Source organism: Ictidomys tridecemlineatus, chromosome 13 (assembly GCF_052094955.1).
Source record: "Ictidomys tridecemlineatus isolate mIctTri1 chromosome 13, mIctTri1.hap1, whole genome shotgun sequence".
NCBI lineage: Eukaryota > Metazoa > Chordata > Mammalia > Rodentia > Sciuridae > Ictidomys > Ictidomys tridecemlineatus.
In genome coordinates this window covers 22,363,669-22,386,029 of record NC_135489.1, presented here as the reverse complement: position 1 = coordinate 22,386,029, position 22,361 = coordinate 22,363,669, and positions in this window count along the sequence as shown.

Below are 22,361 nucleotides of genomic sequence, written 5' to 3'. Positions count from 1 at the left end.
CCATGTTTTCATTGAACTTCCCAAATCAGGTTTCTACCATGGACACTCAAACTGCTTGTGCTCAAGAGCCCCAGATACCACCTGGAGGCCAAATCCAGTAGGTATTATGAACTCTCACCGGGAGCAGTTTCCCTGCTGCTTTTTCCACTGCAATCCCATCTCTTTCCAGGCCCTTTCCTGCCTCTCTGAACACCAGTTCTCAAACATTCATCGGAGGTTACCTTTCTCTTCTTTGTCATTCAATTTATATATTCGCGATGGTTTAATTTTCATGTCCCTCTCGATTTTTGAGATCCCACTTGCTCTCCCTGGACAATCTCATTGATGCCCTTGGCCCCACTGAGCCCTCCCGATGGCTTTCATGACAGTTTTTCCAGCTGTCACGGACTGCTCCTGGCCTGCCTGTCATTCTGTATGTCCTACCACTCGCTCCTGCTCACCTCCTCTCTCAGCGTCCTCAGCTGCTTGAGTTCTCCTGAACCACCTTGCAGTTTCCACTGCCTGGGATGCTCTTGTACCTTTGCCCATTTGGATTAAGGGTCCTCCCTTGATCTGAAGGTCATTCTCCCTTAGGAGACAGACAACGGCTTCTTAGGGCTCCTGTGGAGTTTGCATGAGTTCTCATTATGGCCCTTATCCCTTATTCCTTCGCAGTGGTACTTGGTGTGAATTTGTCTCCTTGCTGTGTTGCTAGACTCTTGAGAACAGGCCTGATGTTATTTTATTTCTGCTCTCCTTGCCTTATCTCTAACCAAGATTTAGATAATATTTATTGAACAAATTAGTGAATGGCTGAATAAAAACTTGAACTAATACTTTGAGTGGTGAGAAAAGGAAGTGAGATGGGAAGAAAATAGAAGTACAAATGATTAATGTTGACTCTGAAATTTGTGCAAAAGCTTTCTCTTAATATCCAACATGATTTTCTTTGCTCTGTTTATAGTTTATCACTTCCCTTCTATCACTATAATGGAATCATATTGAGAGAACAAGGCTACTTTGTGTGATGTCCCCTAATGTTAGGGCATTGCCTGGCACACAGCTGTTGCTTGGTAAATATTTATTGAATATTCTCATTTAACTCTCATAGCAAGCCCAAGAGTGAAGGCTGGCTATTATTCCTAGATTACAATAAGAAAACGGAGGCTCAGATTACTCTTTTAAGTGGCTAGTGGTTCCCTGGTTAAGAAGGCCAAGGCCCAAATCCAGCTTCAGATGTCAAAGCCCACTTTGTTCCCACTGTATTATTTGCACCACTCCTTATTGTTAGCCATGGGGACCAGATGTAAGAATTTCAAGGAGATGATGCAGGTCCTAGGCGAATTAAACTTTTTATGGAGGGAAGATGACCGCCTTAAGCCAATTTGTTTATTTATTTATTTTCCTCTTTCCAGATTTTTTATTGGTGCATTACAGTTGTACCTAATGATGGGATTTATCATTACATATTCGTACATTTGCACAATATAACAATATCATCTGGCCAATATCACTCTCCAGTACATTCCCCTCTGCTTGGCCCTCACTCCTGGTCCCTTTCCTCAACTGATCTCCTTTTGATTTTATGAGATCCTCATCCTTCCTCCCTCATCACCTTTCTTTTCCTTTTTCCTCTCTAACTTCCTCAGGAAGAGAAAGCCTGTGGCCTTGACCTTCTGAGTTGGCTAAGCCAGTTTCCTTATGGAAATTGTCAGGTCCTTTTCATCCACCTCAACCGTTGTCAGATGCGATGGTGACCACGGTGAGCAGGGACATGTGGTCTGAATACCGCAGGTGGGGGAAGAGGGTTTCCTCACTAGTTTGGCCACCTGACTCAGGCCTGATGCAACCAGGGCTTTCTGTCGGCATCCCAGGGCCTCAGCGGAGCCTCGTCTGCCCTTGCCATGACTTGGCCGTCCGTACTCATTCATCATCAGGGACTCTGGGTCCAATGTATAAGAAATGCATAGTGGATTATTTGGATTATAAAACTTTCAATTAGCTTATTCATCCTGAGCTTTAAACGGTGTGATATAGAATAAGAACCCATGCAAACGTCAGCCTTTTGTGTGTCTGCCGGCCTGTGCTTTACAGTCGGATCAATAGCAAATGTAGCAGGTTCATTTGCAAAGCCCAGTTGCTGGCACAGAGGATGAACAGGCTCCAAGGCCACCGAGAAGAAGAAGTGGGAAGACTTGTGTGAGCAGCCACTTGAAAGAACTGATTTTTGAAAGAAGCCAGGAGCACTTTTTCATTTTACAAGGAGATTTTCTTTTTTCAGGGTCTGAAGACAATTAGTCCCAGAAAGTTTGAAAATCAGGCCCAAAAGGTGCTCTCTTAGCTGTCACCAAACTGCCGAAAGGCTGTTACTGTTTCTGAGCATCACGTCAGAATCGGTGCTTGATTGAAGAAGAAGGCCACCTTGTGTCTTTGTTCACTTTTCCTCTGACCTTTGCACACCCTCCATTCTGCAAGGCCTATCTTCCTTGCTGCGTGGTTTAATGCCTTGGGGTGCCTTGAAACAGTCATCTGGGAGAGTAAGAAATTTTGGTTAAATATTCCTGGAGCAGAAACATTGGATCCTGGAAAACGATCCTGCAAACAATGTTATCGACGACTCAAAACATGGTGACTGAAAGCCTGATCTCTGGCACTATGACCCACAGGTACTGATCCACTTGGGTCAGGCTCAGCAAACTAGGGTGACCAACCTAGTCAGGCAACTCTCAGCATCTTGGGTTTGATGGTCCCAGGTGAACAGACAGGAACAAGCTCTGCAGGGGATCTGATAGGCTTATCAGGTTACCAGGTGTAATGGGTTGAATGGTGACCCCAAAAGACATGCCCGTGCTTCATCCAAGGACCCTGTGGAAATGACCTTATTTGGAAAAAGGCTCTTTGCAGATGTCATAGTTAATGTAAGGATTTTGAGATGAGATCGTCCTGGATTATCTAAGCGGGCCTTGTTGGTGTTTTTATTTCAGGCTTCTGCCTATAAAACTGCATGGAAATTGTGTTGTTCCAAGTCACTCAGTTTCTGGTAATTTGTCACAGCAATCCTAGGACATTATTACAACAGTCTTGGGAACTCAGACTCAGGTCACATTACAGGGACTGAGACTGGGTAAAATTAATGACCAGAGCTGAAGAAGCTGGTTATGAAGATAAGACCTTTGAAAGGGGACTGGGTATAGAGGAGGGGATGCAGGTCCATGACAGCTGGGTTGGCCAGGGGCTCATCCAGGGAATAATAACTGCAAGTGTCTGTTGATAGGCATGTGGTTTGCATTAAAGCCACAAGCTCAGTTATGGTTAGGAAGGTAAATGGTGTTTCCCCAACTATGGGCTGTGAAACAGAGGGAGAAACAATATATATTCATAAAAGGGTGAAATAAAGAACACAAGATTGTATCACACATGGTCTGGGTAAGGATTTATATCATTAAAATACTGGCAGGAAACAGATGACACTCAAGGTGAATAATCTGAATAATAATAATAATAATAATAATAATAATAATAATACTAAAGACTATTTGTGAAGCCACAAGCAACAAGAGATGGGCCATATCTGGGCCTAATAATAGCAGAGACCTGATCATCCTTAGGTATGAAGAGGTAAAGAGAAAGAAGCTTCCAGAATAGCATAGGGAGAGGGCTGCCTGACAGGAGCTATGATCTCCACTGGAGGAGGGCAGCTCATCCCTCACCAGCTGGTAGGTGTGGGCTGGTGCTGGTGCATGAAATGTCCAGTCCTGCTCCTCTCCCTCCATCCACATCTCCTGCTGCGAGTTCCATTGGCCAAATCCACTTTTAGTCAGAGAACAAGAAAGCCCCATGATATGGTCCAATTGCACCAGCTGCCTGGGGAAGAAAGCAGGATGGATCCATCCAGACCTTCCCTTTCCAATGACATTTCTGCAAATTTTCTCCTCGGAGCTGAATCATGTAGAAGACGGCTCTGCACTTGAGCATCAGACATTCTAGACCCCAGTCTGGTTTTTGCTAGTAACAGTTTGGGCAATCTTGAGTGGGTGGGGTGGCCTCCGAACTTAAACCACCACATCATCAAAGCTGCAAGGCTTGACTGCGATCTAAAGAGAAAAGATGAACAAGGTGGAAGGTTGAGATTCAGAAGAAAAGTAACAATGGTGCAGGGGCCAGGATTTTCTCATCTTTTAAATTTCTTAAAATAGACCATGTTTACTTCCAATCTTCTTTAGATTCCGCTCTACTCACTATCACAGAGAGGTGGCAGAGCACCAGTTGTGTTTGTGAACGTGAAGACACACTTGATCTCAGCGGAGCGGGTTCCTAGACATTACTAGTCATGATGTCTGCACAGCGTGGGTTTCTAACACAGCATTTGCAGATTCTAGGGAGGAACTGGAATGGGATTCAGAGTATATTTTTTACCTTTCCACACTTTGAGGAAAATAGATATTAAAGGATTTATAAAAACACCAAGTATGTATGCAAAGTTTAAAAATTTGTGTTAAAACTGCTTTTTCAAAGCCCCTGAACATCTGTTATCCTCAAGAGTAAGTAGACAGCTGGGCACAGTGGTGCACACCTATAATCCCAGTGGCTCAGGAAGCTGAGACAGGAGGATCATGAGTTCAAAGCCAGCCTCAGCAACAGCAAGGTGCTAAGCAACTCAGTGGGACCCTGTCTCCAAATAAAATACAAAATAGGGCTGGGGATGTGGCTCAGTGGTTGAGTGCCCCTGAGTTCAATCCCTGGTCCTCCTGATTCCCCTCAAAAAGAGTAAGTAGACACAGATATTCTTGCCTGTTCTAAGTTGAATTGTATCCTCCAAAAGATATGTGAAGTCCTGACCCATGGTACCTATGAATGTGACCTTATTTGAAAAAAAAGGTCTTTGCAGAAATTAATCAGGTGAAAATGATGTCATATTTGATTAGGCTGGATTCTAAATCCAACATAACAGTTATAATATATAATATATAATAAGAAGAGGAGGAAAGACATGCCAGGAAGGAAGCCAGTGTGAAGAGACAATAGGAAAACGCCATGTGACCATGGACACAGGGATAGGAGTTATGTATCCACAGCACAAAGGATTCCAAGGACTGTGAGTCATCACCAGAATCTAGGGGAGAAACATGGGACAGATTCTCCATCACAGCTTTCAGAGGGAAACAACCCTGTTGACACCTTGATTTTCGAACTTCTAGCCTCTGGAACTTTAAGAGAATACATTTTTTGTTTGTTTGTTTGTTAGGGTACTTTGTTAGGGCAGCCCTAGAAAATAATATAGTACCTGTCTTAGTCTTTTTTTGTTGTTGTTGCTATAACAAAATACCAAAGGCAGAGTATGTTATAAAGTAGAAAGGTTTATTTGGCTTATAATTCTAGAGGCTGGAAGTTCCAAACAGCATAGTACCGGAATCCTGGTGAGGGACCCCTGGCTAGGTTACAGCATGCCAGAGAAGTGGGAATAGAACTATCCATAGGAAGAGGCATGTGTGTGCACAAGGAAGCAAGAGGCCAGAGTGTTATTATGGGAATGGATCAATTCCTTTGAAACTCAACCCACCCCACAAGATCAACATTAATCCATCCATGAGGATGGAGCCCCAATGGTCCAATTACCTTCTACTGGGCCCCTCCTCTTAGAGATTCTCCTACCTCACACAAGCCTTTGTGGGGACAAGCCGTATCCAAACCACAGTGGTGTCCTCATTTTACGAACTGTAGGGTAGTTTTAGCTATCACCTGCTTCTACGTAACTTTTTTTTGATCTCTACTCAATATTTTAAAATTCATGGACTTTAACATTTTATTATAGAGCATAGTTTGGTCCATATAATACATTCAACACTGGACGTTATCATGGTACCCAAATTTTCTCTTTTGAAAAATGATGAGGCCAGACTCGATGGTGAGGTTCCTTTTAGTGTATTCCCTGACCCTAACAGCTGGCTTCACAAAGCCTCTGGGACGGAAGCTTGTTAAAAATGAAATCCGTTCGCGGGGAGGAAGGGGGACCCCTGTGAAACCCCGCCCCCTGGAAACTGAAGATCATTGAACCCAGAAGCCCTGGCCCTGCTGAGCCTAGCGAGAGGGCCTGGCAGCGTGGAGCAGGAGGACAGGGCGTAAAGAAGCCCTTCTTTAGACAGGTCACCTCCACCTCCTGCGAGGTCCAGCCTGCAGATGACATTGCTTACAGGAGCAGGTGCCAGGTCATCTCAAGGACGTCAGGTGGGACTTGGCCCAGCTCCTCCTTCCTCCCTCTGAAAAGCAGCCCTCAGTCCCACGCGGTCCCCTTCCTGTCATCGACACAGACACAGCCTGCTGGCTTTTGTTTCCTCCTGTTCTCTTTCTCCTTCCTCACAGGCAGGGTTTGGCACGCAGCGCGGTTCCTGCTGCGACGGAGAATCTAACAAACTTGTCCTGCTGATGGACTAAACAGCACCAGCCACACACGACAGAATCCCTTGGCTCCCATTGTCCTCCAGGTTGCACTGGCTAATGAGTGGAGTGGGATTACGGTGCAGCCCCGAGGGCCGCCCATTGCCCCAGTGAGGGATCTGGGGGAGTCTTGGCTTTGAGTCCCTCTTGGAAAGCAGGGGCCCCCGGGCCGAGGGATGGTCTTCTCTTTTCTTAGCCCTGTTGTTGCTCCCAAACCCTTTTCTCCACAGTCTAGAGAGGGAATCTGATCCCACCCAAACCAGGTAGAAGCCCAGTGAAGCTGCCTGCTAGGAAGCAATGGGGAATGGTTAGCTCCTCTCATTCTTTGCATTTGGGCCTCTGTGTTCCAAACTGAGACAAAACTGGGAAGCCCTGAGTCCATCTGTACCTGATTCCCCTTCAACACTGGGGCAGGGAAGAGACTGCAAGCCTTACATTGTCTTTCTCACTAGGTCATGCTGACAAATGGCACTTGATCCTTCATTTGTCAAATAAGGAGGTGGAAGTGCTTCTATGTCAACTCTGGTCCACTACATGTCCTCTCCTGTGGGTCCAGAGCTGCCCATCCCTTGGCATGTGCTTCTGCCCCAACGATAAGAACATGAGGAGTTGAGCGAAGGCTGACCTCATGTCAGATTCCCCCCAGGACGCAATTAGCCATGAAGATATGGATAGTTGCTTTACGTTGCCCTTAAAGGACTCCTGGCCCAACTCCAGATCTAAACTGATGGATCCCTGCCTTCTCCCAAAGCTGGCCTGGTCATCTTGGATTTCTCATCACAGTCTGCTTTGGCCTCTGGCGACTGCATGTCCAGTGCTGGCTCTAGACCCCGTGGGGATGTGTAGCTGCGTCACCAGTTCCACGCACCATACTCAGCACAGACTCTTTGGTGCGCAGGTGTGTTTTCCACTCCAGTAGCAGGTTCTGGGCTTTCCTAGAGGAACTTTGCCTGCTGGGTCTCGTATCTCATGTGTATCCTCCTGACTTCCTCCTTGAGATCAGAGGTAAATTTTCTAGATCTCATCTCTGAGTGGTTATAGGGCCAGTTTATCAAACTGACAGGATCAGAAGTCCATTAGTGATGGCACGGTACAGGGGGAGGTGAATGAGGAGTGACAGTGCATGAAGGAACAGGCTGGCCCTGGAGACCCAGAGAGTCTGCATGGGGAAGTGGAGGGGGGCGTCAGGGATAGGCAGGAAGGGCCTCTCTGACAGCATCCTGGAGGCAGGACTCAAGTTCCAGTAAGAATTAAGAGAAAGGCTGTGCTGGAGCCTCTGCATGAGAGGATGAGGTCTGAACCTTCTATCAAGACTAAACACAAGGCTTTGTTTTAGAAAATCCGGTTATAGGAGGCAGTTATACATTGGACCCCTTTAAAGTTTATGTTGAAGTCTTAACCCCTGAATATGATCTTATTTGGAGACAGAGTCTTTACAAATGTAATTAAGTTAAATAAGGTTATATGTGATTAGGGTGGTCCCTAAATCCAATAAGACAGATGGATGTCTTTGTAAAGAAGGGAATCTGGACAGACACTTAGGGAAGAGGCCATGGGAGCAGATTGGAGTCATGTGCCTACTTGCCAAGGGATGCCCAGGCTTGCTGGAGCTGCCAAGAGCCAGGAGTGAGGCACTGAGCAAACAATCCCCGAGAAGACCCAGAAGGGCCAGCCCATGTCGATGTCAGACTTCTGCCCTCAGGACTGTGAAGGTTGACTTTTGTTTTAAGCCACCCATTTTGTTGTAAATTCCCCAAGGAACCAATACAGTCACTAGGCTGATCTAATGTTCAATCGCTACATTGCTGGGCTGGTTCTTCTTCTATTTCCTTGTAGAGGATTAGAACTGACTTAAAAGATTGACAGGGTTGAGCCAAAAGGTGTGGTTGACTTCAAATGGTCTCAACTGCTACACGTAGCTGGGGTGTTGGGATGGCAGCTATAGCTACCAAGACACAATGAGCAAGATGGGATGTGTTTGTGATGGGCTGATTCTCCTTTTTAATACCCACTTCCTCTGCCCTATAAGGCATTCTCCTTATTTTATCCCAACTCCTTCGTCTCTCCCCAACACTAAGATAGAGAAATACTATGTTAGAGGAATGTAGGGGCATGGAGATAAGAGAATCACTACAAAGTTCATCTGGTCCCGTATCAGGGGAATGCTGGAAGGTAGAGCAAACCCTGGAGTGTTTGCATCTCACGTAATAAGTGCTCTTTGCTCACAAAGGTAATAGTGATGTAAGTGTTCCTGGACAGCAGGCTGCTCTCCACACAGTGATTCAGGGATCCAGGTTCCAACCATGACGGACATCCTCTGTGGCCTTGAAGTTCTTTGCTGTGGGTTACTGAGGGTGTGTAAAAGTTCTAGGCACTTCTCCAAAGCCATTGATCTGAAAATGAAAAATTGTCATTTCCTTCATAATCTTTTGGGAGAGAAAGAATTTTTGGCCTTTTCTGGACACACATAGGATTGCTAAAAAACGTGGTGGCTGGCTGTTGTCTACCATTCCAGCCACAATCTCACACAAATGCCAGGCACACATTTTGTTGATCAGCTGTCTGTCTCTATTATGTCATTAACATAGTTCTCGAAATTTTATAACACAGGCTCAGAAGTTTCCTTCTCTTCTTTGTTCAAATTTTTATACGAGTAATAAGATTGGCAGCTAGTTAGTGTAAAAAAAAAAAGAGACAAAAAAATTTGAATTTGACAAGTGTTTGAATCCTGGTTCTGACAGTTAATAATTATGTAAGTCTTGGGCAATTTACTTAAATTCTATGGTCTTCAATTTCCAAATCTGCAAACTAGGGATAATAGTATTACCTTATAAGGTTGATGCTTAGAGATGATTCATGTGGACTTGGCCTATAACAAATGCTCATTAAATAGTGGATTTAATGTTAGGCTCAATAAAGTTATTGCCAATGAATTTTGGTCATTAACAAACATTTACTGTCAGATTCATCATTTCTTTAAGTTTGAGACCTTTTTCTGTCACCTAACTCAGTTTCCATCTATTAGAAATCTAGGTTTAGAAGGCCCTGGAGATGATCACATCTGATTTCTGGGGATATTGAATGTTTTTTTTCCAAGGTCACAAAGGTTATTATTGGCAGAGATAAGCTAAATTTTTAGTCTTTTCACTTGTAGTTCAGGGTGCTTCCCATTTTTTTTTCTATAAAATTCATTGAAAATTGAGCACATTGAAAGTGTAGCTTCCAAGTTGGAACTTTTGAATGTTCCATTTTTCTGGTTTGGCCAGATACAATTTCTGGGCAAGCTGTCATTTTCCTGAATTCCCTGTCAGTTTTACTATTGCGGTATGAGAATTATTTTTTTAAAAAATGAATTTTGTTGTTTCTAGAGAGCTTACTTCTACCCAGATATGAAAATGTGACTTTCAATCGATTTTCCCCAGAGGGAGGGAAAAGAAAAAAGACAGTGCTTTAAAGGACATGAAAAATAGATTCTTCATATGCTGTATTTGAAACAAAACAAAAAAAAATTCCTCTTACTCTTTCCTTTCCAAATGATTGGACCTGCTTTTGGTATGCTGTGGGTGTGTGTTTTCTCCTTCAGTAAACACATTATAGTGGTCTTTAGAGAAGATCCCATATGACTCAGCAATGTCACTTTGAGGGAAATGAATTTCTGACAATTATTGCCCGTAAAGATAAGAGGCTGCAGCTCTGAATGGCCCTGTGTTGGTGTGAGTGGGAGGAACCTGTGGTCATTGCAGATTTGCTCTGTACTCAGCAACTGGAGCCCGTGACCTGGCCACAGCACTGTGCTTTAGCTTTTCTTTAAGGGGTGGTCTTTGCTAACCCTAGTAGGCAATCTGCAAATGCGATTTTTATTTTTATTTTTTTTGCATTTTGTACTTTGAAGAAGTCTTCCAATTCCTATGCAATCCAAGATGATGAGATGAGGATCCTTTTTCAGCCTCACCAGAGTTCTCCAGATGGAGGGCTCTGGATTGTGGGAGGGTACCAAGGATCACAGGCATAGAGACCCTGAGGATTGTAATGTCAGAATTGGGAAATTTCATCAGCGGGATTCCTCTATACTGTACTTCAAAGGGCACTCAAGCTTAGGCCTCTGGAAGGAGGTTACCCCTTCTCCTATCTCTCTTTCTCCCTCATTTTCAAGTATCTTCTCTTTAAATTCATAAGTCTGGATCTCTCCATCCTCTGTTTCCAAGGCCTGGACTCCCTCCTACCCCACCTCTAGAAGATGTGGGATCCTTGGTCCCTCCTTTCCTTGGACATTAGAAGCTTCTGACTCCAGCCCGTTATTAATACAAGCTTCGCTGTGGCAGACTGAGAATAATGGGTTCTGTCCCACCAAGGAGACCATTTTCTCATTGTTTATCTAGGAAGCAATGACACATTTTCCAAAGTGAGAGTTCTAAAAGACACACGGTCTAATACACATCAAGAAGAGTCCTAGAGTTAGCATGGATGTAACTTTGCGTCTTTTGAAATACTGAGCATCACTACGTGAAGAAGTTGACTTCTTCTTCAGGCCTCTTGCCTTACCAGAGTGTCTTCACCTGACTTACGATGAAGATCGGGCACATTTATTTTGCCATTCAGAAAGCAAGCCACTAATTCTGATTATTCCCTTATATTCGGTGGCCAGTGTAGGGTTGTTTCCTCTTCATCTTCCAACATGATGATACAAAAATCATGGCACGGACCTCTAACTGGAGTGCATAATTAGATTGGCAAGGTGTGTTTGTTCTGATTCCTATTTGCTGCAAGTGACAGAAAGTCAACTGAGATTAATTGAGAAGAGGAAAGGGATGGATTCATGTAAAGGGTAATTTCAGAGGAAGTGTATTTAGCTTCAGGTGACTGGATCCAGGAGTACTGAGCAATAGAATCTCTCCCTTCCCATCTCTCAGCTCTCCTTGTCTACCTTGTCTTTCTCATATGTTAGTATCACCTCTGCTGATGGTTCCAGGGCTATGCTGTTGTTATGACTCACAAAACCTCTTAGACAATGGCTCCAGAAATCATCTTATCTTGGGGTGCTTTTAATTTCAGAGCCACTCACTGGGGGAAGAGGATAATTTCAGTGATGAGCCAAATTTGAGGGTCCATGTCCAATGCTAAGGGCAGTTTAGCCACACTCTAACCAGAGGGAGAAGTAGAATGACCTTACAATGGTGAGAAGATATTTCTCACAAGACAGCAAACACCTCTGTGTCCTGTCCAGGAAGTCTGGTATTGCAATGGAAAATAATAAATAGCACTCGATGCTGCATGATGACATGCTGAACCCAGAAGGGCAGTGTGAAAGGGTCACCTAAAAGGAGGGAAGTCACAGAGAGACAAGGGTAACCAGAGAACATTTGTACAGGAGGTGCTCTTGGTCCTGGACTTTAGAGAAAACTTTCAGATAGTGGCTAGAGAAATAAAGATGAAGGCACACACAGGGCAATGGAGTGAAGAGGCCGAGACAGCGAGGCACGTGCAGAGGCAATACTAGCAGGGCTCATCTGCAGCTCAGGGGAGCATTAAGCACATGGCTGCCTGTCCTGCAGCCTCCCCAGGACCAAGGCAAAGTACTGTTGGCATCGGGACCCGAGCCCTACTCTGTGTTGGAGGTTTGGGTGACTAGAGAGAGAGCTGTGGAAGTCTGCAGGAGAGCTCTCTCTAATGGCAAGCAGGGGCTGCCAGGGATAAGTCCTGGATCTTCCCTAACCCCTTCCTCACCTGCAGGCTGAAGCCTGAAATCCCCCAAGGAGACACTGCTTCTGAAATGGTTTGTGGGACTGTTCTCAGAGAGAGGGGCTTTGTGGCAAATTCTTTCATGTCTTGATGTTTATGAATGAGATCAGATCCTTGGAGGTCGTGTTGATCAGCTTAGTAGAGGATATGGTTAAATTCCAGAAGTGAAAAGGGGTTGTGTAAGGAAAGAGGGAATGAGTTCAGAGGGAGGAGGGAAGCTGGGTCAAGAACACACTACCTGCTTCACAGGTCTGTGAGCTGTGCCAGTGGTGTGGGAGGAGGGTGGGATGACCTGGATGACAGGTCACTGTTCCCTGGTGTGTAATATGACAGAACCCCTGGTGTAACTCTTGCTCTGAGAAAGCAATACAGATATTGAATTGTTAGAACCTCACATTTTATGTGCAGTGTGTGTGTGTGTGTGTGTGTGTGTGTGTGTGCATGCGAAGTGTTATCTCTGGAACTGTGTGGCCTTTTGCTCGTAGGGTCACGTCATGCTCTGGGTGGGGCGTCACAGTCTTATGAGTGTGTTCTCACTCTTGTCCACAGCCCAGGGCTTGGCAAGTGGACAACACAAACAGGGCTGCAGAGTGGTGAGGGTGGCTGGGTGTCCCTGGCCTGCTTTGGGCCTGAGCATGCGCAAGACTTTGCTCCTGGGGGGCCCTTTGTAGCCTTCCCTGGGCTGGACTCCCATGTTTATTTTGGGAACAACGGAGATTTCAGAATGCAGCATGACACTTGCATGACAATTTATTTTTAAAGGATTTTATAAATATGTAACTCCTTAAGCAAGAAATCAAAGCTCTTTGGATATGTTTTGTAATCAGTTACTAGCACCCTCCCTCTCTCAGAAATAAGCTAGATTACATTTTAATGCAATTTGCATTAATGATTTCATTTTCACTTCATTATCAGCATTTTCTTTGGGAGCATGCAAGACATGCTCCCAACAGATCTCTGTTTCAAAGCCAGGCTGAGGCCAGGTCCCAGGCACCCTGGGATGAGCATGTCCCATGGAGTCAGAAGCAGTCTCCCTTTCCACTTCCTGGGGCAATCCGGCTGCTCTGGGAGAGAGCATGAGGAGGGCTTTGCTCCTGCTCTCTTTCCTGTTAAGATCCCCCCCACCATTGCCCCAGTATCCTAAACAGAAACCCTGTTAGAGCAGAAAAGTAAATAAATAAAAGGCCAAATAATCTAAGTATGTATATGTGGAATAACTTCCTGTGGTGGAGAATTTGGACATGTGCTTAAAACCAAGATCAATCATTTACTGCTAATCTTGGGGAAATTCCTTAAATTCTCTGAGTCAGGGCTCTCCTTTGTAAAATGAGGATAATACTTTCCTCCTTATTATGGTAAAAAACTGAAAAGATGCTTTATGCAACTCACCAGGTGGGCCGTTCAGCATTGCATAAGCCTTTTCTCCTTTCACTTAAAGCATAGGCAGGGATCTCCAGCTATGCAAAGACAGAGCATTAATCTCATTTTCGAGGGTAGTGTATGGGTCAGGATAGACTAGATTAGGCCCTAGTCCCAAATGATACTGGTATTAGCTGGAATTCTCCAGAAGAACAGAGTCCATAGGACAGATATAGATATACAGATATGGAGAGTCCCCAGCCTGACAGGGACTCCCTAGGGGGCTTGGTTCAGGCAGTTATGGAGGCTAAGTACCGTGACAGGGAGGAGGCCCAGGAAGGTGGAGTGGCTCAGTCCAAGTCTGAAGGCCTCAGAATTCGAAGCTTCATCGGTACAAATCCTGTAATTTACAGGCTGGTGAACCCAGGGTTCTGATGTCCAGGGCAGGACAAAGTGTCCCGACTCTGGTCCCTGAGCCAGTGGGATGGTGCGTGCCCATAATGGGTGAGCTCAGGTCTTCCTTGTGCAATCCAATGATTCAAATGTCAGTCTCTTCTGGAAACATCCTCACAGACATACCTAGAGGTAATGCTTTGCCAACTATCTGAGTATCCATTAATCTGGTCAAGGGGACATAGAAAAGTAACCATAATTAACCATCAGTGGTTACAAAAATAAAGGCTTTCTGGTTTTTTTTTTTTTAAATATTTTTAGCGGTACATGGACATGATATCTTTATTTTTTAATGTGGTGCTGAGAATCGAATCCAGGGCCCGCATGTGCTAGGCAAGGGCTCTACCACTGAGCCACAACTACAGTCCCAAAGGCTTTCTTTTGATCACATGTCCATTGTGGATTGGCCACATCTTTTGTCCTCTTCACTGTGGGATACAGGAGATTGGAACATCCTCTCTCTGGGGCAGATTGACCATGGCAGAGGAGGGCAGAAGCTGATGAACTTTGGGCAGAATCAGCTCTTTTTCTCAAAGAGGCACATTACTTTGCCCCCAATTCATTGACCAGATCAAGTCACATGGCTAAGCATGTGAACGAGGGCAGGGAAGCAGAATTCTGTATCCCTCTGTGGACTGGGAGGGCTGCCTTGCTGAGAAGGTTCACTAAAGCTGAGGTTCCGAACCAGGATGAAATCACCTGCGGAACTTGTAGAAAACATACATAAGATCTCTACTGACTCAACATCCTGTGGGAGGTCCAGAAATCCTCATTTTTTGGCTACATTCTACAGGTGTGCCCTCTCTAATTAACAACTGCTGTGCTAAGATGTTAAGGGTTGACCTAAAGGTCAAAAACTTCGTAAGCTGATTAGCTTTGAAAGCAAGTCTTAAAAAAGAAATAACTCTGCCTTTCTCCAAGTCTTACAAGTCTCTCTTCTTTTTCCTGTTATAATTTTATTGAATTTTTTTCTGTGGCCTCCTTATCTATAATTTAGGAAGCAGGCGAATTGAATACTTTATATCTCTCTAAGGAAAATAAAGAACTAGGTTGCTTTTTATTCGTTTGTGGCTCTCCATTGATTTTTCAAGGGGTCAATGGTTCACAGTGGAAAGTAGCAACATCATCTTTGACAGAAATCTTCCTGGGATGCAGGGAGATGGATATTAAGGCAGAGAGTCCTGGATGAGGTATTTGGTTTGGGTACTGCCTATCCCCCAAAGTACAGATGGTCTTCAGTGAACTTTTCATTGCTTTGTGAGTCCATAGAAAATATTAGGTTTACCTTTTCAGCATACTCATTTTTCCCCCTTGTGGTGAAAAATAAGTCTATAAAAGAAAATTATTGGGGATGAGGGCATGAAGAAGGGGCAAAGGGGCAAAGGAATGTGTCTAAATGGAGAAGACCCCCTGATCCTACTTGGTCTGTTGGAGAGCAATGCTTCTTGGTTATTTATGAATCACGCCATCCAGTCCCAGGTGTGACTCCAAAGAAGGGACCTCAGTCAATCCCTTCTTGTGAACTTTTGGGAAAGGGATCCGTCACATGTGCCAAGCCAGCCCTTGCTGGATGTTTGGTGGGCACATCTTACTAAGGGCAGCAATGGGCAACATCTTCTTTCTTGGGTCCAAAGCACACGTCACAGTTGAAGCCTGTGAAGAACTCTCGTCCAACAGGAGCCACAAGCCTTCCTTCCAGACGGAAGCTTACCCTGGGGTTTGGGTTATTCCTTTCATTGCATCAGATGAGAAGTGAACTGCAGGTTTCAGCAAACGTTTTCTTCCCTTAGAAGTCAGGGGCACAGTCAGGGCTAGGACCCTGCTCGAGCTTGGCTCTGTTGTGGCCTCCTTCACAGTTGTCTCTCTGTCTGTTCCAGGGCCTGGGGAGACAGACATGGCTCTGTGTCTTGGCAGAAGCTTTCTGCACTGAGGTTGCAGAGCAGCCAAGGTCCCTCTGCTCCTCATGTGTGCCGCCAGGTGAATAAATGGCAGCTGGAATGCCACTGAGATATTTTTTTGGCTTCAGGTTTCCAATTTTATTTTGTTGTTGTTGTTAAAATGGAAATTGTCTGGGAAAAGTCAACTCTCAGAATAAATTTAACAGAATTTATTTCTCATGGTTGTGGAGATTGGGAAGACCAAGGCACCAGTAGATTCAGTGTCTTTTAAAGGCCCATTTCCTGGGTCATAAATGATGTATTTTTGCTGTGTCTTTTTACATGGCAGAAAGGATCATCTAGAGTTTTTTTTGATAAGGATATTAATCTCATTTATGAGGTTCTACCTTTAAGATTTAGACACTTCCCAAAGACCCCACGCCTCTAATACCATCCCCTTGGGGATTATGATCTCGACATATGCAATTTGTGGGAACAGAGACATTCAGAACATAGCAGGCTTCTCCTATAATATCCCCCACATCCATTCATCTTTGATATTTCTCTTTCTGTCTTGCTGAAGGTAGCTAAGCTTCGGTCACCTGGTTCCCTGAATGGCTGTATGGAGGAGAGCAACCTCACAGAACTATAGTCCATGTAGCCCTGTTGCATGGAGCAAGATAAAAATTTCTACAGTAGTTGGAATTATACAGCGTGTGGATGAGGAGACATTAAGTGAAAATTAGTAAGTCAGGAATCCAGTGTGAGTTTGAGCTGGGATTTTCCATTAACTAACTCTGTGGACTTATGGCAAGTCTGTAAACTTCACATAGACTAATTTTCACATGCATAAAATGAAGAAAATAATTCTTTTTTTTTCTCATCTTCCCCAAGGGATTTTAGAAGATCCTCATGCCATAAAGACCTTTACAAACACGGAGGCGGGGGGCATTATTATTAAGCTGTTTTCAGCCCTCAATATACCCTAGTACCTGAAGGCTTTCAAGAGAGCATTTGAAAAGCAAAGAATAACAGAGAGCTCCCTCGTTAACCTGGGGATGAGAGGGGGAATTCCTGAAGTTTCATTTCAGAAGTTTTTCTTGTTTCATTCATTCAGTTTATTTTTTCTTGTTTTCCCCAAGGGTTTTTGAGAAGCTCTCCATGCCATAAGGCACTGACACGTGCCACCTAGCTTGGTTTTATCCAGAGCCAGCTGGAATAGGGTGTCTGGCTGTGGTGTGTCCTGAGCCAGTCAGGCCCTGGTGACTACAGCTGGTCTGTGTCCTTCTAACCTGTCCAACTGCGGGAAAGAGAAAGAAGTGGAAAGGAATGTGATATTCTCCCATGAAGACAAGGGGAAGACAGAGAACGGGATCCTCATTTTAGGAATGAGGCACCTGGCACAAAAGAGAACAATGTCCCATAGGAAAAGTAGCACAGCCCACAGTAACCCCCTAGCACAGAGCACCACAGCCTTATTGCCCAGTATTTTGTCATAATCCCAAGCTTTATAATTGTATTAAGTCAGTGGCTTCTGTGGCATGTGACTTGGTCCCAAACCAACCTTCAGGGAAAGTGGGAGAAAGGCCTCGAGGCTAACTCCCTTCCCTCTGCCCTGGGGACTCCCTGGGAATCTATAGAGGCGTGTGGGACAGAGGTCCCTGGACCCTGGTGGGAGGGAGCAAAGGTTCCGAGCACCTCACTGAATGCCTTGTTCTCTAGGTTGGATCCCACACAGCCAGGCAGAGGCAGCAGGTTGGGGTGAAGAGCATTCCTGCGTCACTTGAGCCATGGAGACATTTTGCCTAAAGGGGCCCCCCACTTTTCCTTTCCTATCTCAACTGAAAAGTTGACCTTCTTGGATTTCTTCTTGTGAGATTTTATTTAAATTTTACTTTAAGATCATCATAGATTCACATGGAATTGTAAGCAATAAAATGGACACTGTACACCCTTCAGCTGGTTTCTCCCGGTGATAACATCTTGCAGAACTATAATACACTATGGCAAGCTGGCGATGGACGTTACTCCAATTCACTGACCTTACTCAGATCTCACCAGTTTTATGCACACTTGCTTGCCTCTGGGCGCTTAGGTCTGTGAAATCTGACCACAGGTATAGATTTGCAAGACCATCATGAAGTCCAGGTGTGGAAGAGTTCCATCACACTGATCTGTTCTTGCTGCTCCTTTACAGCCACAGCCCACACTCACCTCTTTTTCCTTATCCCCCTCTCCGGATCTTGAACTTTTTTTTTTTTTTTTTTGGAAAACCAGACTCTTCTGAAAATATTTGAAATAAAATTACTTGCTGAACCTTACTCTCTTAGAGAGAGGTAAAGCTCAGCCAGGAGGGACCCGGAGCAGTACCGAGTATGACCAGAGGGGGGCGCAGAAGCCTTGTGTTCAGCCTCCTGTCTGTAATTTGCTCTCTCATTGTGCTTGTTTCTAATCATTTGAGCTTGTGTTTTCTTATCTCTTGGTGGGGAAAAAAATTCTTTTTTTGCAAGCACTCTACCACTGAGCTCCCCTTTTGCCCAAGGAGATTAGTTCTGGCCACCTGTAGTATTGTGTGGTTGTGGCGAGATAATACCAGATACTGCTCATTTTAGAAAACTAACCAGTGGATGCACTTTCACGTATATGATCTCACTGAATTCTCTATACCATTGTGAGGTTGATGGTAATGCCTCATTTTGCAACAGAGAAACTGAAGTTCAGAGACAAGCCTCAATGGGCACCACGTTCTGAGCTTGTATACAAGACATTTCTGATTCCAAACCCAAGTCTACAGGAGCCCAAAGTATGTTCTCCCAGGCCCTTTTTAATAATACACATTGATCTCTGTACTTGATATTACCGAGAGGAGGAGGGAGAGTTGACTGGGGGAAATGTGTACACAGTGTCTCACACACAAAGATTCGTGGACACATCAATGCCTGTCCAAGACCTCATTCCTCCACAGTTCTTTCCTCTTACAGCGTTTGGAAAACTAATCTCCCAACTGTCACTTTTAAAATGTAGTCATTATTATTATTCAGGTGTGGTGAGGCCAACAGATGAGCAGATGACTGCCATTGGGAGGGTAGTTTCTCACTCACAGATCCCAAGAGGAGGGGGCTTGCCACACCTTGCAGGACCACAGTGGGGAGCACCAGCGTGGGTCAGGAGGCAGAGGAGTGAGGGGGAAATGTGAGCAAGAGACCTTACTGTTGAAAGGCCAGTGACTCACCTGGGATGGAAATGGAACCAAGAGATTTTATTGGGGGGCTGCCTGAAGGGGCAATAAAGGAGAGGCAGAGAGCCTCAGCCAAGTGAGCCCACCAGCTTCAGTTTAAGAAGGGTTGCTTTCCAGATGTGGTGATTGGCAGGGTGACTCAGGATCAGTTGACCAAACACTGTGTCCGCTGCTCGGGATGGGTCCAGAAAACTTTTGATTTTGGCGCCCTTCAACTTGGCCCTTCCAGAGGAGGGGGAAGGGTAAAGGATTCCATGATGTTCTTCATGAGACGGAAGTTCAGAGTTAAGTGTTAAGAGACGGAAACTTAACTTCAGCGGGGAGAAACCCGACGAGGGAAATAAAACCAAAAGGCAAGGTCTCCCACGCACCCAACAATTGTGGTTTCTCCAGGAAGGAAGAGTGAGGCAGGGAACTCAGGTAGAGGGTTGACTTACCTGAATTAATTTCTGCAGACCCTAGGGCATAGGAGTTGTTTGGTATTTGTCTTGGGGCAATTAGGGCAGGGGAGTAGTGACTTTGACTTTAAGAGCCCTGAGAAAGAAGTGCAGGATGGGCTCTGGGTGGTGTTTGTCTCTGATGACACTCTGACACTCTCCCAGAACCCGCCATCCCTGGGAAAGGGAGTCCCTCCAGGGCCAGCAAGGCCCCAAGATATCAAAATATTGAAAATAAGAGGGCACAGCTAACACCAGGCACAGGTTAGAGTGTTCCCTGTTTGGGAGGCAGAGTTCAGGTTTCAACTAAGAGCTGTTTGGTCAAGGAGCAAAGAAATTTGGGGGCCCAGTTTGAGAAGAATTGCAGTTTATTGACCTGTGCACAATTTGGGGAGATTGATTGGAGGTTTGCTGAGCAGACCTGGAATCGGAGACAAGTTGTGTCTAGAATTATTAAGGAAAGACTGAACCCAGAACCACGGCAGAGAAGTTGAAATCTGTCCGCTCTTCCTTTTCTGCATCTGTCATTCACTTCCCTACCTTCTTCCCCCTGTGGCTTTGCCTCTCCTGGACCTGTGCTCCTGCTCATCTTCCTCCTGCTCACATTCTCTGGCCCTACCCTGGATACCTCCATTACCGTGGAGAGTCTTTCAACACGTGGGGACACATTGAAGTTTGAACATTAGAGAAGCACGCCGAGACCAGCACATAAAGCAGGGCTTATTTTAAAAGGGGTAACAAAGACTCCCTCCCAGGAGGGAGAAGGGGGCCATAGCTGGTATCCTGGTATCCCAAGAAGTGAGGTGTTCTGCCCTTTTTTATATTCCTAGGCTTCCTTTGTTCTCTTACCCTCTTCCCCTTATCTTTCTCCTTCCTGCATATGTGACTAGGCCCAGGAATGCCCGTGGGAGGGCCAAAAGATGGGAAGCAGGTGGGCTGAAGGGGGAAGGGCAGGATGGAGCAGCCCAGGACACTTTAACAACCTCCTAGCTCCCTGTGGGGAGGGGCAATTTCTGGGAGAGGTTACCTTGGCAACAGGTTGGAGCCGGGGCAGGTTCTTGCTAAGGGTGGAGGAAGGGCTCTGAAGGAATTAACATTTCCATCCCTCAGGGGACAGTGTCCAGCTTCCCAGACTCAATCACAGTTGGCCTCCTTGATCCGACCTGACTCGGTTTACCTGTCTATACTGCCTGCCTGCCTAATTCTGGTTTCACCCTCATCCAACAATGTGCCACCCTGGTCTCTCTGAAAATGTCCTATGCTCCCATATTACCTCCCTTCCCCTTGTCCTTGTCACCAAATCAGGTTTCTTCTCACAGAACAGATTTTTCTTAAATATTTTGAGATCTGAGAATGCTAACCAATAGAATATATGTAAGGAGTTTTCTCATCTTAAAAGCAAATTTTGTGATCAGACCCAAAATACCAGAAAACAAAATATTCACAGAAAGTGACATGCAAGTGAACTAATCAAGTATCCTTGCAACAAGCACCATGGCTTGTGTCTGTCTTAAGACACGGATGTGTTGATCAGCCGGTGAGAGTGTCAGGCTGCAAAGGGATGCCGCAACTTCTACTCAGGCTCTTTCCTTTGCAACATCCCAGATTGTGGTATCACCTAATAGTTGTTGGTGGTTTTGATGAAGTCATGGTGCCATTAGGCAGAGGCTCCAGTGAGCTACCCAGGGTGGGCAATCAGCTCTACCCATGCATCTAAATATTTGATAGAAAGGGTGATACTTTAGACTCGTTGGTTTCTTTGGGTTCAGGAAAGCTGTTATCATTGTTGAGAGATAAGAATCTCTGTTTTCTTCATTTGTTGAATGTAGTGATTCCTCAGTCGGATTTTTCACACCTGGCTTTTAAAACACATAACTCACCCTGTTTACACACTGGAGCAGAAATAATACATTCAACAGTTTCAATACCTGCGTGGTGGTTAACATCGAACAGCAGAGACAGTGTGGTTGCTCTGTGGGGGTAGAGGCTGCTATGTACTATGCTGACCAACCTTGCTGGGCTGCCAGATGATTACTCTCCTTGAAAGATGTAGAAATAAATATTTTATTTCAGCCGTTGCCACTACTGTTACAATGGTAAATCTTTTAAGTGTTTGTTGAATGTTTGGGGCACGTCTGCAAAGGGGTACCAGCCAAATGCTGCCATAAGAGATTGAATCTAGTTTTGAGAGAGAGGGAGGTGGGGTGGGGGGAGATGGAGGAGGAGGAGGAGGAGGAGGAGGAGGAGGAGGAGGAGGAGAGGAGGAGGAGCTGGCTGAGACTTTCCATCTAGTCTCCTATTTTTCTGGAAGGAGCAGTTTGAACTTGGGATTTCAACATGGACTGGTCTCACACTAGGAGATTCTTTCCTGATTCAATTCTTCATGAGACAATTAGAGGATTGGGCAGTTGAAAGGCCCCTATGCAGCATAGGCCATGCCTAGGCCATCTAATAAATGTGTCTCTGGTTAGGTTTATATAAACATTTTTTGATATTTTATAAGGAAATTTATATATGTTAAGTTTCTATGTTGAGAACTGAAAATAGATGTATTTAATTTACTTCTGTCGGCTGGTCTAGAAAACCAGCTGTCCAATGAGAACGTGTGTGTGTGTGTGTGTGTGTGTGTGTGTGTGTGTGTGTGTGTAATACGTGGTGGACAGTCAGGGGTTGGTTTGCTCCGAATTGGATTCGCCTCTGAAGCTAAGCTCTATCACCATCAGTTACCAATAATATGACATCATGCGACGTACTAGCCTCTGCAAAATTCTCATCTATAAAGTCATGCTGGTGACCTTATTTAATGTATAGGGTTGTTGGAAAGATGAAATGAATTCATCCTTA